The sequence below is a fragment of the Choloepus didactylus genome, chromosome 6 (genome assembly GCF_015220235.1).
Source record: "Choloepus didactylus isolate mChoDid1 chromosome 6, mChoDid1.pri, whole genome shotgun sequence".
Taxonomy (NCBI): Eukaryota; Metazoa; Chordata; class Mammalia; order Pilosa; family Megalonychidae; genus Choloepus; species Choloepus didactylus.
Genome location: NC_051312.1, coordinates 54436866 through 54459022, shown reverse-complemented (window position 1 = coordinate 54459022; position 22157 = coordinate 54436866). Strand labels below are relative to the sequence as shown.

General features: G+C 36.6%; 1 pseudogene; it reads left to right on the top strand.

Annotated features, from left to right (window-relative positions):
* The first annotated feature begins 10590 nt into the window (after positions 1-10590).
* Positions 10591-16189, top strand: LOC119536934 (annotated as a pseudogene).
* The last annotated feature ends 5968 nt before the right edge of the window (positions 16190-22157 follow it).

Sequence of the window (22157 nt, the reverse complement as noted above, 5' to 3'; positions counted from 1 at the left end):
GGCAAGTCCGTTAAAACAAATCCTGTTTAACAAGACTAGCAAAATTTAGAGTCACATAGAGTATAAGAACAGTTCCATTATGAGACTAGTGATTGACTATGTTTCCAGAGTAGCTGAATAAATTCAAGAAAATAGGGTCACAACTTCAAACTGGCTGTTGATCTGACCTCATTCTCCTGCTTTAAATACTATATTATTCATTTCACCTATGCTAGATGTTTTAATTCTCAAAATAACTTTATGAAGTAAATATTGATATTCCAACTTTACGGAGAGAGAAGCACAAACTGAGAGTTTACTTAACTGGATCTTCATCATTCGGGTTTTCAACTCAATAGGCATCTGCTTGAAAAAGCTGTCACTAATTGTTTTATCAATCACTGCCCTCAAAAACATCAATCTCTATCATATAATTTTATTTTCTTTATGACAATTTCTGTTTCATTTGTTAACTTCTTTTGTCTTTTTAAACCATAAGAATGTAAACATCTTGTGTCTAGAGAATGTATTTATCTTTTTTCTTATATGTCCAAGGAGCCAAGAATGATGTGTGACACAAAATTAGCACTTGGTAATTATTTTATAATGAAGGATGAAACCAAAAGCTTGAGCAATTGTTTGTTCAAAGTCACACAATAAGTGAGTGGAAGAACCACGATGCAAATAGACCTTCAAAGAGCAAAACAACTGAAATTTAAGCTCTTTTGTAGAAAGGCATCCAAGGCCCTTTATGACCTGGCTCCTACCTAATAAGTCCTGACATTCTGTACCTCACATTCCATGCTTCACAACATGCTGTGCTTATGCACTTTTCTTTCCTTTTCACCTGCCATTTTATTTGCTCAGTGTTCTGGTTTGCTAATGCTGCCATTATGCAAAATACCAGAAATGGATTGACTTTTATAAAGGGGGGTTATTTGGTTACAATTTTACATTCCTAAGGCCATAAAAGTCTCCAAACTAAGGCATCAACAAGCGTATACCTTCACTGAAGAAACAGCCATTGGCATCCTGAAAACCCCCATTAGCTGGAAGGCACGTGTCTGGTTTCTGCTGATCCCAGGTTGTGTTTCAGCTCCTCCATCAGCTCCTGTGTGTTCTTGGTTCCTTCTCCTAGGACATTTCTCTCTAAGCACCTGGGGGTCCTGTCTTAGCATATCCCAGGGCAAACTCTGGGCTTCATCTTTTAGCTAAACATCCTTCTCTCTGCACCTCCAACCATCTCTAAGCATCAGGAAGTGTCTGGGCCTGTGTGTAAACTAATCAAGACCCATGCTGAATGGGTGGGGCCATACCTCTGTGAAAATATTTGAGTCAGAGTTCTTCTCAGAGTTCATTGAGTCACATCTCCATGAAAACAATCAAAAGGTTCCAACCTAATCAACCAACACTAATACATTTGCCCTCACAAGATTGTATTAAAGAACATGGCTTTTTATGGGGGACATAATATATCCAGACCAGCACATTCCATCCCTTGGACCCCAAAAAGACACGTTCTTTCCATACACAAAATACATTCATTCCATTACAATATCACAAAGGCCTAAATCATTTCAGTAACAACAGATAAGTACAAGGACTTATCGAAATCAGTTATAGGCATGTTCTGTCCTAAGGCAAAATTCTCCTCTGGCTATGAACCTGTGAAACTCAGTACAAATTATCTGCTGCCAATACACAAAGGAGGGACAGTCATAGGATAAACATTCCCATTGCCATAAGGAGAAACTGAAAGGACAACAAGGTTGACAGGACCAAAACAGTTCCTAAAATCCGCAGGGCATACTTCATTAGATTTCAAAATCTGAGAGTCACTTATTGAGTGATATTTTATCCTCGGAGCTTGAGAGAACAGGAATTCAACCCTTTCCAAGGGCCTCTGCAGTGGCCCTTTTCTCTCCAAATGCTAGGTTGAGTGCTCCAACATATCCGTGTACTGGGGAGACCACCTTCTCGGCCCCACCCTCCTCAAGCATCAGGGTGCAGAGCATCACTCTGCCTCTCTGAGACAAAGGCTCTCCCCTTTCCAAACAGTGGGGTGGTGGACAGGCTCTCCCCAATCCTGGGGAATGTGCTCCACCCTCTCTGAGGCCTGGAGCAGCAGCACTCTTCCTGAGCAACCAGGCGAAAGGCCCCCCCTCTGCCTCCGGGGCAAACTCACCCTTGCCAGGTGCATGCGTTCTTCTGCTCTCCTTGTCTGAGACTTCTTGACTCCAGACTTCAACTTCCAGTTGTGTCTTTTAAGAAATTTATCCTTCAATTTGTCCCTTCTCCATCCCCTCCAGTCCAAACTGTCAGTGGTTCTGTTTATACAGATCTCGCAAAAAATTTGTTGGCTTGGCATGAAGCATGTAGGGATCAAAACTGTCAGACAATAGGACTTTCCACAAATCCTTTCTGGATAAATCCATCTCCAATCCTGGCTTGTTCTGAAATGGCTGGCTGGTTCCATGTTTGGTTAAATCCTCACATGGGACTGTAGCCTCTGGTGTTCCACTGCCTGGAAGCCCAAAGTTTTCCAAACTATCAATTTCTGGTTTCTTTGTACCCAAGAATTCAGTTCTTAGCATATTTCTTTCCCTCACATTTTACTATAAGCTGCAAGGAGAAGCCAGATTGCATTTTTAACTTTTCATTTGGAGAGCTCTTCAGCTAAGTATCCCAGCTTGTCGCTTTCAAGTTCTGCCGTCCATCTGACACCAGGACTCAATTTTGCCAAATTCTCTGCCACTTTAAAACAAGGATTGCCTTTCTTCCAGTTGGCAATGACACATTCATTATTTCTTTTTAAGGCCTCATCAGAGGTATCTTTAGAGTCCATATTTCTACCAACGGTCTCTTCGAAACAATCTAGGTCTTTTCTATCAAGCTCATCACCGTTTTTCCGGAATCTTCCCCTTATCCATTTAAAAAGCCATTCCAACATGTTTGGTATTTGCAAACTTAGTAGCACCCCACTTCTGTGGTACCAAATTCTGTTCCAGTTTCTAATGCTGCCATTATGCAAAATACCAGAAATGGATTGGCTTTTATAAGGGGCTTTATTTGGTTACAACTTTACCATCCTAAGGCTATAAAAGTGTTCAAATTAAGGCATCAACAAAAGTATACCTTCACTAAAGAAATAGCCGTTGGTGTCCAGAAACACTCCATTAGCTGGGAAGGCACATGGCTGGTATCCACTAATCCTGGGTTGTGTTTCAGCTCCTCTCCAGTTTCTGTGCATTCTTGATTCTTTCTCCTAGCATGTTTCTCTCTAAGCACCTGGGGGTGCTGTCTAGGCATATCCTGGGGCAAACTCTGGGCTTCATCTCAGCTAAATTCCTTCTGTCTGTGTCTCCAAGCATCTCTGTTAGCAATCATCAGCAAGCATCTGGGCCTGTAGCTCTTTTAGAGGGCTTTAGAGGGCTTTAGAGCTCTTTTAGAGGGCTTTTAGAGGGCTTTAGAGCTCTTTTAGAGGGCTTGATTAGTTTACTAAAACTAATCAAGACCCATGTTGAATGGGTGGGGCCACACCTCCATGAAAATATTTCAATCAGAGTTCTCACCCACAGTTGACTGAGTCACACATCTCCATGGAAACAATCAAAAGATTCCAGCCTAATCAACATTAATATGTCTGTTCCCACAAGATTGTATTAAAAGAATATGGCTTTTTCTGGGGACATAATATATCTAAACCGGCACACTCACCTTCAGTTATCTTCCTCAAAAAGTAAATTTTATCTTATTTCTTCTCCTCTATGAAGATTTTCGTGACATTTCTATTTACTAAGATTTACCCAAGCTATGTGATCCTACTATATACTGTATACTGTATATATGTTATATATTGCTATTTTATTTTTCACTATTTTCATGTATGTCACTCATATTTGACACTATTGAACTCCCATTATTTGCTAGTCAATAACAAACTAGAGATTGGTCCATAAAGAAAACATATAGGTTCCTGATTTCTCAAAGCTTAGAGATAGTTGGAAAAGACAAACATGATAAGTAAATAATGATAATGAGATAAATGATTACTCATAAAGGTAGGTATAAGAATATTTGTCATGAGGATCAAACTGAGTACGAGGCTTCTCTTAGCAGGCTTCTGTGTGGAAATGATTTTTACATTCAAGTGAAAGGAAAAGTAGAACTTATAAAGACCTGATAGACTATTGGATGGTACACTAGCTCATTGTTTAATGCAGAGCATGATATATAGCCAATACTTGGTAAATATTTGAAGAATGAAACTAATGAACAAAAATTCAAACTTTTCCTCAATTTTTAATATGCTTTCTCCAAATTTCTCATACTTTTTGAAAGAAATTTATTTTTTTAGAGTTCTGTGTTATTTCCTAAAAAGTGACCAAATTTATCCTTTTATCACAAAATAATTTTGAGTTCTGAAACAGCTGTTCCCTCCTGTCCAAACTCTCCTCTTTCTAGGACACTGCTTATTAAACCCAGAGGAATTTATAATATGTTAAGATCAAAGGACTATTCCCATTACTAAAAATCCACTTGCAAGCTATGGTATAGAGAAAAAAAATGTGCTCAATATTTTACCACTCCCTATTTAATTATCTATTTCCATAAAGTTAAAGGAAATTCTTCCACCTGAACCTGCCTGACAGGTAACCACTTGTGGTGTCTGCCTTCTAGAAACCAAGAACCTGAGCATCACAAAACTGTAAGACAGCTGCTCATCCATATTGTCAATATACTTGGAAAGATTTTTTGAAAACTTTCCCACTGATAGGAAGTCTAGTCTGTCAATCTGTTGAATGGAATGGAACCAGTGCTATTTTAGAAAACTATGTGTCAGCCACTAGAACCTGAGGAATTTACCAGCCTAGTGTCTAAATATTTTTATTTGATTACCACCTGGCCCATGCCTCCCATTTTTATAAAACTTCAATTCATAAGGGTATCTAATCTGCTAATAGCAAGGAAACACTAATGAAATTTTTTATCCACATTTGCAGTAGGAACCTAGAAGATGTGTCCTTATTACATGAAAATAGTAAGCAGTATATGCCAAGTGGCCTCTTTGGAACATGATAAACAACCAGATTAATGGACTGTGATGAACTTGCTAATATCATTTCCAGAACAATGATATTTTTACAGTGTTTTACAATACTACCTTTATTGAGGACACAGATCTGGATCATGGGCTGCAGGCTCAAAAAAAATATGAATCTCACACTTCCTGGCTCTCTTCAGCAAGTCTTATTTGCTCAGTCTAAGGTGGACATAAGCAGAGAAAATGTTGCAGTAACTCAACTTTTTATTTCCCAAAATCATACAGTCAATTCTTAGGGTTCTTTGATACATTTTCCCCTAAATGTAACATTTTCCCTAAAAAGACGAATCAGACAAAAAAAAATGTCTGACTAAACTTCTATATGTTTCTGGGTTTTCTTACTATTTATAGGACACCTTTCTTAGGACAGAATCAAAATCCTCCAGGAAGCACCAGAAAGAGAATATATTGCAAGAATAAATTTATATTGCTATTGCAAGCATTGATGGGTTTTGCTCAGATCAGGTCATTCAGCAGACACACCTGGGATATTGCGCATCATAGTCTATCAGGATGGGAGGGCTGGGTCACTAATCACTTACTGGAGACCAAAGGATAAAAGAGTCTGAATGGAGTCAAACTGATGAGAGCACAAGTTTAATTTTTATTTCATGCTCTTTTTCTTCAGTTGTGTACATCTACACAAGACACACATAACTTGCTCACCAGAACAGTCTCGTTTTGGACAGCATCTATTATTTTATGCCTAAAAGAATAGCAATAGTGTATGCTGGATGAAAAGATCTTTCTATTTGTTGAGTTGTATTTCAAGACACAGAATGATATAACAAAAAGATTTGAGGTAAGCAGAACTGAGAGAAATATGCTTGAAACCCTTGGAAAAATTACTTATCTCTGAGCCTCAATTTCCTAATCTGTAATAGGAACAATAAACCTAAACCTCTAGAATTACTGAGAAAATTTTATGTGATAAATTGTCTAAAAGGCATGGCACCTATAGGTAATGAATTAATAATAATCCCTTTTAGTGTTTTGTAATAAAATAATAGCAAATGAATGACATCAGAAAATTATAAGAAACGCTATTTGGATGCATCTTTGAATTAAATGGCAAGCACAGTGTGTGAATGGTCTCATCAAGAAAATGGTTTTTAAAACCAAACAAATTCCAAGCTCAAAACAAGGATATTTTGCCAAAAAAGCATGCTGAGAGAAATAAATATATATTTTAAACTAACCTAAAAATTACAAAATACAGAGAGAACAACTAAGGGAATAAAACCTTTAATCTCCTTTCTTTGGTGGAAAATTGAAACTCAAGATTGACAGCATTTAAGACACATACGGTGCCCAATGAAATGACTAAGAAAGTTGTAAACTGTGAATTTTTAATTTACTGACTGTGGTAGATAGAATGATGCCCCCACCCCAACATGCCCATGTCCTAATCCCCAGAACCTGTGAATATGCTAATTTATCTGGCAAAATGGTCTTTCCAGATGTGATTACCTTGTTTCTTGGGATGTGAAGATTATTCCACTTTATCAGAGTTGTCCCAATGTAATCCCAAGGATCCTATAATAGGAAGGCAGGAAGGGAACGAGGTGGTGAGATGACAGAAGCAGAAGTTGGCATGATACAATTTGACAGTGAAAGAAGGCAAAAAAGCTGGAAAAGCAAGGAACTGGATCATTTTCTAGAGCATCCAAAAGGAAGATAATTCTATGGACACTGTTATTTTAGTCCCATAAGGCTCATTTTGGACCTATGACCTCCAGAACTCTGATGCATTTGTGCTGTTTTAACTCACAAAGTTTGTAGTAATTTGTTATCGCAGCAATAGGAATCTAATGCACCAGCCTTTATTTTCGTGTTCCCACTCCACTGAATAAGGAATTTTTATCTGAACTATGGCAGAAATACCACCCCAAAACAATTACTCCTAGAGTGGCCTTAATAGGCATGAAATAAATTATATGCATATTCTGTCCTGATTTACTATCATTATAAACAAACTTTAGTCACCTTTGAGATTGTCAAGATAGTTTAATTAAAATAATAATAATAATAGTAACAAAATCACAAAAATGATTCAGTCTATAAGCCTGAGTAACATAGCCAAAGTAGTAAAATTAATGGATATCCCAAATTTCTTAAATACTGTTTTAAGTATTAAATTCCTTAAATACCTCTATAGGCAGTGAATACTTTGAGCAAATCTGCTTGTTTTAACATGTAAATTCTCTGTAACACCTAATCATATAATAATAAATCATTGACTTAATAGCTATACTTTGGAACATATGAGAAATCAAGTTCTTATAGACATATGTTTATCTTATAATAGGTCAATAGAATTGGCAGACTGGAGGAAACCTGTATTAGTTGGGATTGGCCAGGTAATGAAATACATGAATACAACAGGGTTCATGTCCAGCTCAGGCTGTATGTTCACTGTGGGTTGGGCAGGCGTGTCTGCTCTACGTAGTTACAAGGCTACTATGCTAATAGAGGCAAAACCATTTTGACAACTGTATTGCCCCATCTGGAACATGAAGCCTCCTCTGTTCTAGTAGCAGGAAAAGAAACAGCTGGTGGGACTAATACCAGCTCTTCCCTGCAAGGCCAGGAATAGGGCAAACAAGGCAAGTGAGGTATGTAGGGTACAAGATTTAAGGAGGAACTTTCTGCCACGTTTGTGCAAGCCTCAAATATGTAAACAAATGAGTGCGGTTTTGTTCAAATAAAAGTTTATTTACAAAAAACAGGTTGGCAGCTCATGGGCTATAGTTTGCTAACCACTGCCACAGACCATGGGACCCTGCTAACTGGAAGGGGAGCAGGCTGATTTACTTAACATTTGTAATATCCTTTGAGTTGTGACTGAGGAAATAGAGGTTGTGTTGTGCTATAAAATGTATTCATTTGTAAGAAATGGAAAGCCAACACCAGAACTATAAAAGAATTAATTTCTGTTGTTTTAAGCCACCCAGTTTGTGGTAATTTGTTATGGTAGCCCTTTACTTTAAACAGAGGGGGATTATTTTATTTATATGGAAAGAAGTCTGCATGGTTGTGCTTCTCTGTGATGTTTTCAAGAACCGATGCCCTTCACCCCCACTACTCTTCATCAGTAGTTTTGCCAGTATTCAAATCTACACCATCTGACCCTGCGTGCAGTGATATTTAGACCATGTTGTTTTAACTCTTTTAGGGAGCAAGAAAGTTAATTACTTAGTTAATAGGTAGCAGGAAGTCACAAAATAGTTTGCATCCATAATAAAAAGTGAACACCTAAAACAGAAAGGTTGAGCACACAGCTTTTCCAAAACAAATTCATTATTTCTCAGTGATGCATTCTATCTTCGGAGATTTTGGAGAGGTGGCATTTATTTCTCAGAAGCCCTTATTAATAAATCATTAACACTTGAATTGAAATATTTGTGTTTTATTATCTGAGAAAAAAACCTTAACTTCAAATTCTGAATCTACCATTTCTTAGCTATTTAATTTTTACCGTATTGTTTAACATTACTGTGAATTTTTCCTCATTTGTAAATTGGAGATATTAATTACTTTTCAAGGTACTATGAGGATTAATATTTTATATGGAAATTTCCTAGCACATGATCTGGAATATCTTAGTTGTCATAATATATTGGATATGGGTTTAGTGTTTATTATAAATATCTTCATTGATATTTGGCCACAAAATATGGCCACAAAAAAGTTCAGATTTTTTTCTAAAAATAGCCTAAAAATATCAGTTTCCTCATGTTTCTCTGAAATATTGCCAGTCTCCCATAGAGGAGAAGTTTACTCGCCCGCATGTCCACATCTCTCCCCCTCCACGTAGACACCTCAGACCTGGGCTGGGCATTGTAACCACCTTGATGAATAGAATGCAGAGGGGGATGTGACACTGTGCACTGACAAGGTGAGGTCATAAAAAGTGATACGGCTTACACCTCAATCACTCTCAGGATAATTGCCCTTAAAAGCCATCTGCCTTGAGGAGAGGAAACCTAGGTTCTATGGTGAGAATACCTCTAGACCAGTCTCAGCTGAGGCCCCAGCTAAACGCCAACCTCACCCAGAAACCAATCCTGACCAAGAGAGCTCAACCAAGAACAGAAGCCTTCAAATAATTTCAGCCCCCAGCCTACAGGTCCTCCAGAGAAACCTGAGTAGAACAGACAAGGTGCCTCTGCCAAGTCAAGCCTTTCCCAAATTGCAGATTTGTAAGCTAAAGAAATATTGTCATTGTTTTTGATCCATTGTTTTAAGGTAGTTTATTATATAAAAATAATTGACTAGAACACTTAGGAACTAATGCTATTATTTATCCCCCTTTTAATAGAATTTTGTCAATCTTATTCCCAAGGTACTAAACAATGCAGCAAAACTTGAATCCAGATCTGTCTTCACAGCACATTCTTTTAACTGACTGTGTCAGCTTATATTATTATTATTATTATTATTATTATTATTTCAATTTAAGTCTAAGTTGCTATGTAAATTTGGATTTTTGGATTTTTGCTGTTTGGATTTTATGTACTGTGGGCTCTGTGTGGTGCTCAGGGCTTCATAAAATTATCTTTAATTCTCACAAGAAATAGATCGGTTAAGGATGATTAAGATTAAGATTAAGAAAATCTTGTCATTTTAGCTCAGAAAATTTAAGTAACTTATCCATTGCCATCCACTTAATAATGGCAGAATCAGGCCCATAATTATATATCATCATTATTAGATAGATCTGGAGAGAAAAGACAGATACTCCAGTATAAATCCAACCCCTCTAAAGAATGCAGAATTTAACATCTGCACCATCCTGTTTGTAGGAAAACAAATATCCTTTCCCTATATAGCACAAGCACAGCTGTTAAAATGTTTACTTACAACTGGTCTATATCCTGTGGCTCTATTTGAAATTCAGTTTCGGACAGAAACAGTGGTAATACTTTCTTTCCCCTCCTTATAAGGGGCTTTTTGCCAATACCTGTTGATAATGATACCAATCAGAAGTGGTAGGTTCTTTCCCTGCCTGATATGCTCAAATGACCAATTCCTGAGACACTTTCAAAGAGAGAAAGAGTTTATTGCTTGGCACAAAGCAGGAGATAAGACAGCCTATTGGCCTAAAACTCTATATCCCCAAACTGCAGTAACTCTGATGGTTTTATAGCATCAAAAGATGGGCAGGTTTTAAGATAAGAGCACAGTGGCTTGAGATGACAAGGTTAGAGATGATCTAATTTTTGAGCATGCACACATTGATTACATTGTTAGCTACAGAATGTATGTAAGAACATGGTGGCCTTAATATGATGATGGTCATTATTTTCAGTATTATAATGAGTTTCAGGTTACTTATAGGTTAAAATTTAAGCTACTGTGCATGTCAGGAAAATTGGTTAGATCCAGCTTTGTCTATCAAGACAGCCTTGGAATTAGGGTGGGTTAATTCTGAGCTGACTCAAGGCCCTTCATTAATAAACATTACGGGATGTCTTTAGGTATCATAAGACTCTCAAGTGGAAAAAATGGATAAAGGGGTACAAGTGAGGGTCAGTCACAAAGGTTTTACAAGCATAAGGGCACAAGATGAAGGCTATATAGTTCTACAGCCATTATCAGGGATCAGGGCAACTGGATTACAGTTCGGAGATTTCAGGTATTTCCCTCTGCCTATTCTAATGTACTAGAAAGTAAAAAGGAGTATCTATATAATGATTAAGTAATCATAATCATCCCCTAAACCCTAACTCTTTGGTTGCAATAATGCACATTGAAATGAATAAAATAAGAGATATGTTGGAAGTCTCAAAGGGTAATTCCCTGCACTGAATGGAGGCTGAATCAGCTGGAAGCTGAATAAAACCTCATGTGTCTTTATTTAAGAGACTGGTGGTTGTTTAAAACTGCTGAATGCTGATCAGGAAAAAAACAAGCTCTCTTAGAAGCCATCAAAGAAGAAATTCTCTATACTCATTGCTAATGCGCATGGTAACTTTGTACTGGACAATGAATATTATTGAGGAAAACAATAATAAAGATGATCTGTTAAATTTATGCACTAAGGAGAAATATAAAGATGCTAAGAATCCAATGTTCTCAAAAATGCCTGAAGGTAAACTCCTGATTAAATCTTCTGATTATCATCTGAGATGATTCTAAAAATTCTTTTCAACATGTGTGAATGACAGTAGAGAAAATGCTTCCAGAAAAATAAAAGCAACATTATCTTTGAGAATCAGAAATTGATGTCTTTTCACAATTTTTTACTTTTATTTTGTAATTGAGAATTTGTAATAAAATTATAAAAATAATAATAGAGACCTATCAATGTTTTCATGTTAATAGAAAAATGTGTATGTTGGACTCTATTTAAGGACATGAATACATCTACAGTTTACATTTAATTTAATTTAATTTTTAGATAAAGCACAAATGTTTACTTTCCAGTTCACAAGTTATGAAATCAATGTGTGTTCCAGTTTGCTAATGCTGCCATTATGCAAAATACCAGAAATGGATTGGCTTTCATAAAGGGGGTTAATTGACAGTCTGAAAGCCATGAAAATGTCCAAAGTAAGGCATCAGCACAAGTATACCTTCAGCGAAGGAAGGCCGGTGGCATCCGGAAAACCTCTGTTAGCTGAGAAGGCATGTGGCTGGCATCTGCTGATCCCGGTTTGCATTCCAGCTCCCATGCATTCTTCAAAATGTTGCTCTTGGGGAATTTTGCCCTCTCTTAGCTTCTCTGGAGCAAACTCTGGGCTAGTATCTCCAAAGCATCAGCAAAATTATGTTTTCAACGGCCATCTCCAAAATGTCTCTCTAGGCTGCAGCTGCTTACTTTGAAGTTTAAAATACACATACACATACACAGAATCTCTACTTACAGTGTAACTTAGGAGATAAGACAAACGTGGGTGAAGGGGTTGAAAGTTAAACGGGAGTTTAGAGAAGGGAAAGGTAAGCCTGAGCTGGAAGGGTCAAAGAAGATTTCACAGAGGAGAAGTGTAGTGGTTAGTGGTAGGCCTTTGGAATCAAGCCTAACTTTAAATTGCCATTTACTGCCACAAATGTGTCATATTGGGTAAATTAATCAACTTTTCTCAGTCTTAGTGCTTTTATCTGTAAAATAAGGATAGTAACTCTTTGTGAGGATTTAAGAGATGCTATTTGTGACGTGTCCTGCCTATTTTAACTATTTGTGCCCTTCCTCCTCCCTTTCACTTTTCTGACCTTATTTTCCACAATTGATTTCCTTGGTTATTGCATCAAAATAAGAAGAGAACTGAAAACTTTTCTACCTGGTGATGAACCAGATACAATATACAGCTCAAGGCTAAGAATCATGAAAATGTGGTGAAGTTGAAATGCAGGAGAACAATGCAGGTCAGTGTGAGGTGCTTTTTTATTAGTGCAGAATTTCTAGACCCCAGCAGTAACCCAGGCACTGTATGCTGCAAACTGTCCTGAAGAATTGGGGTTAGTGGTGTTTTTTCAGTTACACCCTGTGTAGTTTTCATGTGATACTAGGGAGTGTAAAGAGAAAGCAATTAGACAAAAGAGACCATGCCCTAGAATCCAAGTATTTTAGGACTGGAAGGGACCCTGGTAGCTTCTTCTTCTATCCTTTAATTTTTACCGAGTTAAAAATGAATGCCAGAGAGATCATGACTTGCCCACAGTCACAAAGTCAGTTGGTCAGTGTTAGAACTAGCACTCCAGTCTCTGACTACTCAGGCCATTGGTTCTACCACAGCCCTGCATAAGGTACTTCACTCCAAGATGGCTTCAATTACTGTGTGTTATAAGAAAAATGATCAGCTACAACTGTCAAATGATTGCTCTAAATATATGAGCCTTTTATTCTTAAATAATACAATAAATTTAATAACATCTATACTGTGATAGAAAATGTAAGAAATAATACAGAATATTAAAAATCAGTCATTTTAAAGGATTTAAAATTTCAAACTCAACTCTATAGGTATCAGAGCTGTACTGAAGGCAAATAAGATTGAAAGGGGTTGTTTGCAGGTATGTATCCCACAGGTCAGCACTATGAATATAGATAGGTGCTTGTATGATATACTTCTAAGGTATGACACTAGTACAGAGAGTTGACAACTGTATTAGTTAGGGTTCTCTAGGGAAACAGAATCAATAAGAGTTATCTGTAAATAAAAGATTTTATAAAAGTGTCTCACACAACTGTGGGAATGCACAAGTCCAAATTCTGTAGGGTGGGCAGCAAACTGGCAACTCGGATGAAGGAGTTTGATGAACTCCTCAGGAAATGCTTCATTGGCTAGCCGAAGAAGAAGTGAAGGTTCTCTCTCTCTCCCTTAGAAGTCTTCAACTCATCAGATTAAATCCTGCTGACTGAATTCTCTCATTGCGGAAGACACACCCTCTGTTGATATAATCAATCACAGCTGCCATCAATTGACTGGTGATTTAATAAATCAGCCTTCTGGCTTATTAACCAACCACAAATGTCTTTCAATAATGGTTAAGACAGTGCTTGCTTGACCAGACACCTGGACACCATCACTTGGCCAAGTTGACACATAAACCTAACCATCACATTGCAGTTCAGAAAAGATTGCTGAATAATAATTAATGCTGTGCCCCAAAGTATAGCTGTAAGTCTAGTGCAGAAAATCTGACATTTTTCAGTACATGTCTTTCCAACTGAGTGTGCTGAGCTGTAATTGCCACAAGCCATCTGAGACTTTTTGCTTAACAAATCATTTTAGCTTTTTGGGTCAATCAATAAAGACATCAGTTAGTTTGAATTGGGAAGGAATTTCTTCAAAAGTAAATGTAAAGAAAAAGAGTTCTTCTCCATTTCATATTCATTTCCAAATACTAGGAAAGAGAGCATTCATATGCTTGAGGGGAAAAAATAATTCTCCCAATAAGCCCTTAGGGACCATACATCATCCAGAATTTGGGTGCAGTATTTCCTCCTGATTCCCCTGGGATATTTTCTGACAAAGCCCACTCGACTCTACCTTTCGTTTGTGTATTTAATATATTTATCATCATATGCCAGATTCTACAAGAACAAAAAAAAATGGGAATATAGAAGTAAGGCTTGACCCATAACCTCAAGAAAGGATCATAGTCTGATGGGCTAGACAGTTGTATAATGCCAATCCTCTGCCAGTTCTACAGTATTATATTAATCTACAGAAAGTAGAAGATTGACACTGTTCTCCTGGAAGTAAGGGAGGAAAGAGTAAATTTCACAAAACAGAAATAAGCAAACTGGAACTTACACAAGGTATAAGTTGGAATAGTCCAAAATATAATAATAGTATCAGTTCTTTACTATGTTCATGGCTTGGTGTTAAGTGCTTTACATGCAGTACTTACTGCATGTGCTCCTCAAAGCAGATACTATTTTTATTGTTATTATTTCTATTTTCAAGATGGGCAACTGAATGACAAAGAATTTAAAAACCTTGGCCAAAGTCATATAGGTAGGAAGGGAGGAGCTTGGTTTTGAACACAAGCATTCAGTTGCCAAATCCTTGCTCCAACTACCACATTAGACTGCTTCTCACATAGAAGGGCATTTCTGGCATGTGTTTCTCTGGGGGGCAGGCATAGCTTTGCCACCTTGTGGAAGCTACTAAAGGAGCAGAAATGTGACTAGAAGTTTAGGTTGTGGAGTAATCACAGGCAAGAGCCTTTAAAGTCCACTAATGTCTGCCTGATAAATGTAACAGCCACAGGAAATGAAATTCTTTAAAATGTATTATCACCAGGTATTGGCTCATTTACAATTTTTTATGAAAATCGGGGCAGCAGAAAAGATGCTGGATGCAATTTAATTTTTCCTGCAGAGAAAATAGTATCACCAAGATCGGAGTGCAAGCTGCCGTGGGATTCTTACAAGAATTAAATAATGATGTCACTGGAAGTTTCGTGTAAAAGATTCTAGAAAACCTTCTAGGCAATAATGTTTCATTTTTCTTTAGGTTCACTATTATGGTGCAACCTGGCTTCCTGAGTTGCTGCTTTTAGCAGACATTCTCAGGACTTCCCAAAATCTCTCTTTTTAATCTGTGAGGTAATACAGACTAGTTGGTTATACGGAGATCATTATCAAATAACATCCAATTTTAGAATATCACCTTGAGTATACTTTGCTGTCATTTCCTGAGTTGAGAAAACATTTTTAATTTTATGACTTGGTTCATATGGATGCAAAAGACTGGCCATAGCCACAGTCCATGGATTGTGGACATAACTAAATAAATAGCATTTAAGTATAGTGGAAGAAACGGATGCATACCTAAAACAGGTAAATATAGAGGATTTCATAAATTTTATTAGATGAGTAATTCTAAAGAATAAAATTGGATTCTAGAAGATGAAGAGAATTTTGAAAAAGCTATTGACAGTATGAACATGGAACTAAAATATAACCAGGATCCCAAACAGTTTTGAAGTTATATTTAATGATGACCACAGTGTAAATATCATCAAACAGATGCCATCATTTTGGATTTTAGCTTGTCCTTTAGAAAGAGTTCATTGCAAAGGACAGTCAAAGAAATTTACCTGTTTTAAGCACAATGCCTGATACATTGTCAAATTTATAACACTGTAAAATAATTACCACGTAAAAATGCAAAGTAGATGCTGCTCCTGTGAGTAATCGTGTTGCCAGTTCGCTGCAGTCCATAAGCCAGACACCAGAGTCCATTTCAGAGAAAGAATTAAAATCACTCTGCAATGAATAAGGATGAAATTATTTGCATTACAGACATTCAGATAATGAGATATTATTGTATTTAATGTTATGGGTTGTAGAAAGATTTTATAAACAACATAATAGATATCAACTAGTATCTAACTATCAAGGTGAAGAAAATATCAGAAAGTTGAAGTCTTGTCTCATTGACCTCCTTCAGGAATGTGATTATCCATGACGGTGAAAGATGATTATGTCCATGAAAATAAGGAATGGCTGAGCTGCACACCATTGCTGTGTTCTTGCAGAGAGCTGTTGCTCAAGAGATTATCAAAATTATCACCAAACAATTTGTAACTTTTAATAGCACTTATGTTTATAGTAGAAAGTCATAAACTTCAATAACTTTCAAGTTATAGAATAAGTACTCTATGTATTATTATAACTGAATGCTATGTATATAATTGAAAATATAATTGCCTTCACATTGTTCTCTAGTCTGTAAAATTCTGCTATGGGAGAGATAGTGAATTGTTGTTTCCTTAATAAATATGATTATCATTTGTAAAAAACAAAAAAGTATTTCAGATGATTCTGTTATCTAATGACACCTAAAGAACTGGTAAAATCCTACAGTCTTTATTATGTCTGGGTAAATAATTTAGATGAAAACCTGAAGTTTCTTTTCCAACAGGGGAATTAAATAAGAATGGGAAAAAGGAGAAATAATCACATTTTCTTACTTGAATCATTCTCTCTTTGCTTTACTTTTAGGATCTCATATTCACTTGACTTTCCTTTCACTCTGTTTCTTCTCAGTGCCCTTGGCTGGTTCCTCCTCTAAAATATGGAGTGCCTAGGGCTTAACTCTTGAAACATTTTTTATCTTCTGCCTACTTGCATACCTTAGGTGGCATAATCCATTCAGTTGATTTTGAGTACCATCTCTAAATTAATAGTTTCAGATGTTTACTTTAAGCCCTTCCTCCTAACCAAATTCCAGGCACACTATATAATTGCCTATGTATGATGGTTTGTAGTGTTCCAACTTGGCTAAGCTAGGATACTATTTCCAACAATTCTCTTCCCTGACTATTTCCAGGTTAGGTTCGACCACATAGAAATTTGAGATTCGGAGGCAAACCAGTGGCCATTAAGCACTGAATGATGATGCAGGGTGCCCGGGATGCTGCAGCTCATGCACTTTGTTGCTGATCTGCTGGCTCACGTTGTTGATGAGGAAGGTTGCCGTCGCCAATCCTCCCTGGATGCCATTGTATTTTCTCTTTTAACTACTCTGGTTTGGGGCCAACCACATTGTGCTTCTCTATAGCAAAGGGATCCAGCTTCTTCTGTAGGCCAACACTCATCATCAAGGTTAGAGCAGAGAAGATAAAAACATGTTCCAGTTTGTCCTCATAGTTTCCATTTTGTCTTTACAGGCTGTTCTGTTTTATTTTGGGGTAGGGGGGTTATTCATACTACTAGCTCTATTTCACTTTCTGTTTTCTACCCAACTCTGCGTCTTACTGTCCAACAGTGATTTCAAGCCCAACACCAGATGCAAAGTAATAGCCTTTCATAGAATTCTTCATCAACTCCCACAATTTCAGAAGGTATAATCTCCATAATAAACCCCCTCTTCTACATCACTCTTACTGGTGACTCCTAACTGATATGCTACTTGACATTTGATAACTACCTGGCCTCTCAAATGTAGCATGTCCACAAATGAATTTCTGATATTCCTTCTGTAAAAAACTTGCCCTTCCCATGGTCTTCTCCAAAACATTAATAGCAATTTTATCCTTCCTCCTATTCAGACCAAAATTCTTGGAATCATTCTTGATGTTTCTTTTATACCCATACTCATCTCCTAACTTTCAGAAAATACTATCAGCTCTCCCTGTAAAATATATCCAGAATCAAACTTTTGTTAATTTCATAGAGCTACTCTAACAAAGAACCACAAACTGAGTGGCTGGAAACAACCAAAATTTATTTTCTTGCAGTTCTAGAGGCTGGAAGTCAGGAAGGTGTCAAGAGGACCACGCTCCTTCCAAAGGTTCTAGAGAAGAATATGTTCTTGTCTCTTCTAGCTGCTGGTAGTTGCTGGCGATTCTTGACATCCATTGGCTTGCAGACACATCAACCCAATAATTGTTTCCATCATCATATGGCATTCTTCCTGTTTTTCTCTGTGTGTCTGTGTACAAATTTCTCTTTTCTTATAAGGATACCAGTCATATTGGATTTATTGCCCACCCTAATCCCATATAACCATATCTTAACTTGATTACATCTGCAAAGACCCTATTTCCAGATAAGGTCACATTCACGTATTCTGGATGGACAAGAATTTCTGGGGGATACTATTGAGGATTGGATCATGTGCCCCTCAAAGAAATGTTCAAGTCCTAGCCCATGGTTCTGTGAGCATGAACTCATTTGTAAATGGGCTCTTTGGACATTCTATTAACATAAGGCCAAACCAAATCAGGGTGTGTCTTCATCCAATATGACTGTAGTACTCAAAAGCAAGGAAAATTTGGACTTGGTAGTAGGAGTAAGGAAGAGATAGAAGGAGACAGAACTCCATGGGACAGAGGATTTATGTTCAGCCACCACCAGGATTCTACAGGCTTCAGAGAAAGCAAGGCCTGCTAACACCTTGCTTTTGGACTTCTGACCTCCAAAACTGTGAAACTATAAATTCCTTTTGTTTAAGACAGCAAGCCTGTGATATTTTTCATAGAGACCCTGGCAAATCAAGACACTATTTAACCTAATGCACAACCCCTTTCCTTATCTTCCATGGTACCCCATTCTGTCTCAACAAATATCTTGCCAACATAATTACATTAGCTTCCTAACTTGTCTTCCTTTATCCCTATTCCTGCTTCTAAATCTATCCCCAACCCAGTAGAGTGTTAGGAAATAAATAATGGTACTTATTTGCTCAGAACCTCCCATGACTTTCCATCTCATTTGAATTAAAAGCTAAAATTCTTACTCTGATTCAAGAGACCCTTCTTAACATGATGCCATCATTTTTCTGATTTCTATCTCCTACTCTCCATTTGGCTCATGTATTCTAGCGACACTGACCTCCTCACAACAGGTACCCTCTTGCCCCAGGATGTTCATGCTTGTTTTTCCTTCTGCCACAAAGAATTTTCTAAAGACGTTTGCATTACTTGTCCTTCACTTCTTTCAAGACTATTTTTTTCTGAAAAGATCCCATAGCACTTGCTTTGAATCACAACCTCTCCTCCTCACAAAGTGTCTTCCATCTCTACTATATATTTTTGTACTTAGCATTTAGTACTGTTTAAAATACTGTACATATATGTTACTTATTTCATTTATTGTATGTGTCACATACTAGATTGTAAAGTTGATAAAGATATTGGCTGTTCTCTTCAATAGCATGACCTAAATCTACAGTACTATGTCTTGCAAATGATAGGCCACCTAATAAATATCTTTTGCAAGAGTGAAGGAACACTAATGTGAGGATTAATACAGTAGCCTAAAATTTTGTAAAATATCCATTAAATCCTGAAGGAATGGTTGCTCTCATGGCATAGCTCCACAAAAAGACCTGCAAGACCATTTCATGTCACACTGAACCAAATTAAATTTCTAAGATTTTTATCTTTTTGATTCACACAAATCAAATCTCGTGTGATTCAACCTATATGTAAAAGGAGATCCTTGAAAAATGCATAGCAGTCTGGGTAAATCTGCTATGAATAATATTCAGTTTTCTTTCAATATTCATTGCTTTTCACTTTTGACATCCTGACAGTTTAAAAATACAGTTCTCAAAATTAGAATTCTGTATGCTAAGTGGATATCAGTAACTTCATTGGTAAATGAGTGGCCATTATCCAGAATCTAGCCACTTGTGATTCAACTTCACTTCTGCAATTATGTGCAGGTTAAATGCTGGTATTGATACCTTAATGGGCCAAAGCTTAACTCTGCAATCCATGTGCTTTTTCAGCATAATGAAAAGTGATCATTACATGGCTATTTTTTTCAATTGTAGAAATACATGAAGAAAAAATCAATATCACCTACTAAAGATTTGAAATATTGAGTCAAGTTCTCTCCTTAATAATTCCCTTTTAAGTAGATGTCTCTTTAGCAATTCCAACAGTTTTTTATTGAGCAGAACTATGCTTTGTTCAAAAAAACTTCTCTCTGTTCATAGGGAGAAAAAGAAAATAAAAGAGAAGAAAGTGAAATTAACTGCTACTTTTCATTCAGTAGACAGTGATTAATAGGGAATTTGATACTCAGAAATATTTTTAAAGTAAACTAATACATCTGTATCTTCACCATTACTTACATTCAATCTACTTCAACAATAGGATATGACAATCATATCCATTCTGCTTCTACCAGAGAAGGAAAAAACCTTCAAGTAAAATAAAAATAAGGAAAAATGGAACTTCTGTTCATAGGAATGAATGGGATAAGGGGAAGGAGGAAAAACAACTTGGTATTTGGGGAGGCAATTCCAGGAGGGATGCTGAAAAGATAGTGGGAATGAGATGTTTAAATGAGTGTGCAGATAAACAGGAAAAAAAAAGGAAGGAAGGAAGGATAGAAGGAAGGAAATAACATATTAATCTCCTCTGATGTGATGATCAAAGTACTAGTTTTTTTTTCCTCAATAACCCTGTGAGGTAAGATTTTTCTACCCCCACTTTTCACCTAAATAAGCCAAAGGTAATAATTGTACCCAATATAAAATTTATGTATCATTTATTCATTATTTATTTGCTTGTTTATTTATAAACACATCACAAAATTATTAGAGATAACTTTAAGATCAATGGATGTGAAATTAGAACACAGCTTTATTTGCTATCAAATATTTTGCTCTTTCAACTACATCATGCCAGAATTCATTAGGCATATGATAGTGCGTAATGACCAGGTAAATATTTATTACAGATTCTTCTTTCCTCTACCCAAAACAGTTTATAAATTTGATAGTTTGAAAATGTGGTTAAGTTATAAAGGCTGAAATTATCTATCTTCTGAGAATAATTAAAAAGCTGCTTATATTTCTAAATTAAGCTATCATACTTCTGGGATGACACAAGTACCTTTAGGAAATCTCTTGACTTTTTAGAGAAAAATGTTTCCTCAGCATTATAGTTTCTTCAGTGGTCATTACCTGCTAAATATAACTTTGAACCTCACATTGACGCATATTGTTTTATGTGTTAAAATGATTTTATGCATTGGTTATATCATAGCTTAGTAAAAATATAATGTACTACTTTAACATATATGTGCCTATTTCCTATGACAAAAACATTCTTTTTTAAATTTGGCATTGAGATTTGAGTTGTGTTACATGGTATGGCTATTTGGCAAAGTAGCAGTTTAGAAATGTGGACCTTCAAATTCCTGTTTCATGGTAATGACAACCTAACCATAAGTAAACTGGGGTAAATTTCAAGGTAATGCATGAACCATGCAAGTAATTTCTGAAATGATTAAGATATAGTGAGTCTAAATAAAATAAGCCAAAATTTTCAGGATTTGAACTGAGCCTTTTAAAGCCAATTATCTCCTAAGAGAATTTAGTTTCCTTACTTGGGTTGGTATATTAGTTTCCCAGCCACAATCACAAATACCATGAAATGGTTTGGCTTAAACAATGGGAATTTTTTGACTGGCGGTTTTGAGTCTAGAAATCCAAAATTGAGGCATCAGCAAGACAACATTTCTCTCAAAAGATTGGGAAGTTCTGGGCTGGCTGCTAGCAATCTTTGATCCTTGGTTTTCCAATCACATGGCAATGTACATGGCAGTGTCTTCTCCTTTCTCCTCCAGGTTCTGCTAATTTCCATCTCTGCTCCTCCACATGGCTATTTCTTCATAAAGCCTACAATAATAGGATTATAGCCCAACTTCATTCAGTTGTGCCACACCTTAGCTAAAAATAATATCTGCAAAAGGTCGTACTTACAGTGGGTTCACACAATAGGGATGAATTAGGATTAAGAACGTGTTGGGTTATATTTTTTCCTGGGGTACATAATTCAACCTACCATGGTAGGTATCCTTGTTCTGCAAATTTACAGACTGGCTATTCTTGACAAAGAAACAAAAATCCTTAGCCACATTTTACCATATAGGAGTTAATACATCTTCCAGGAATACTTATTTTGGGTATTGGAATCAGTCAACCATCAGCGTAAAGTAGATTGCACATGCAGTAAAAGGAATTTGTATTACACATGGTAGACATGTTCATGGCCTTCTTGAGGATATAAACTAAACTTATCCTGTCTATACCCAAATGCAATTTAAGTAATTATGCTCAAGGATATGGCAAAGGAAACTAGGTGGACTTCCTCT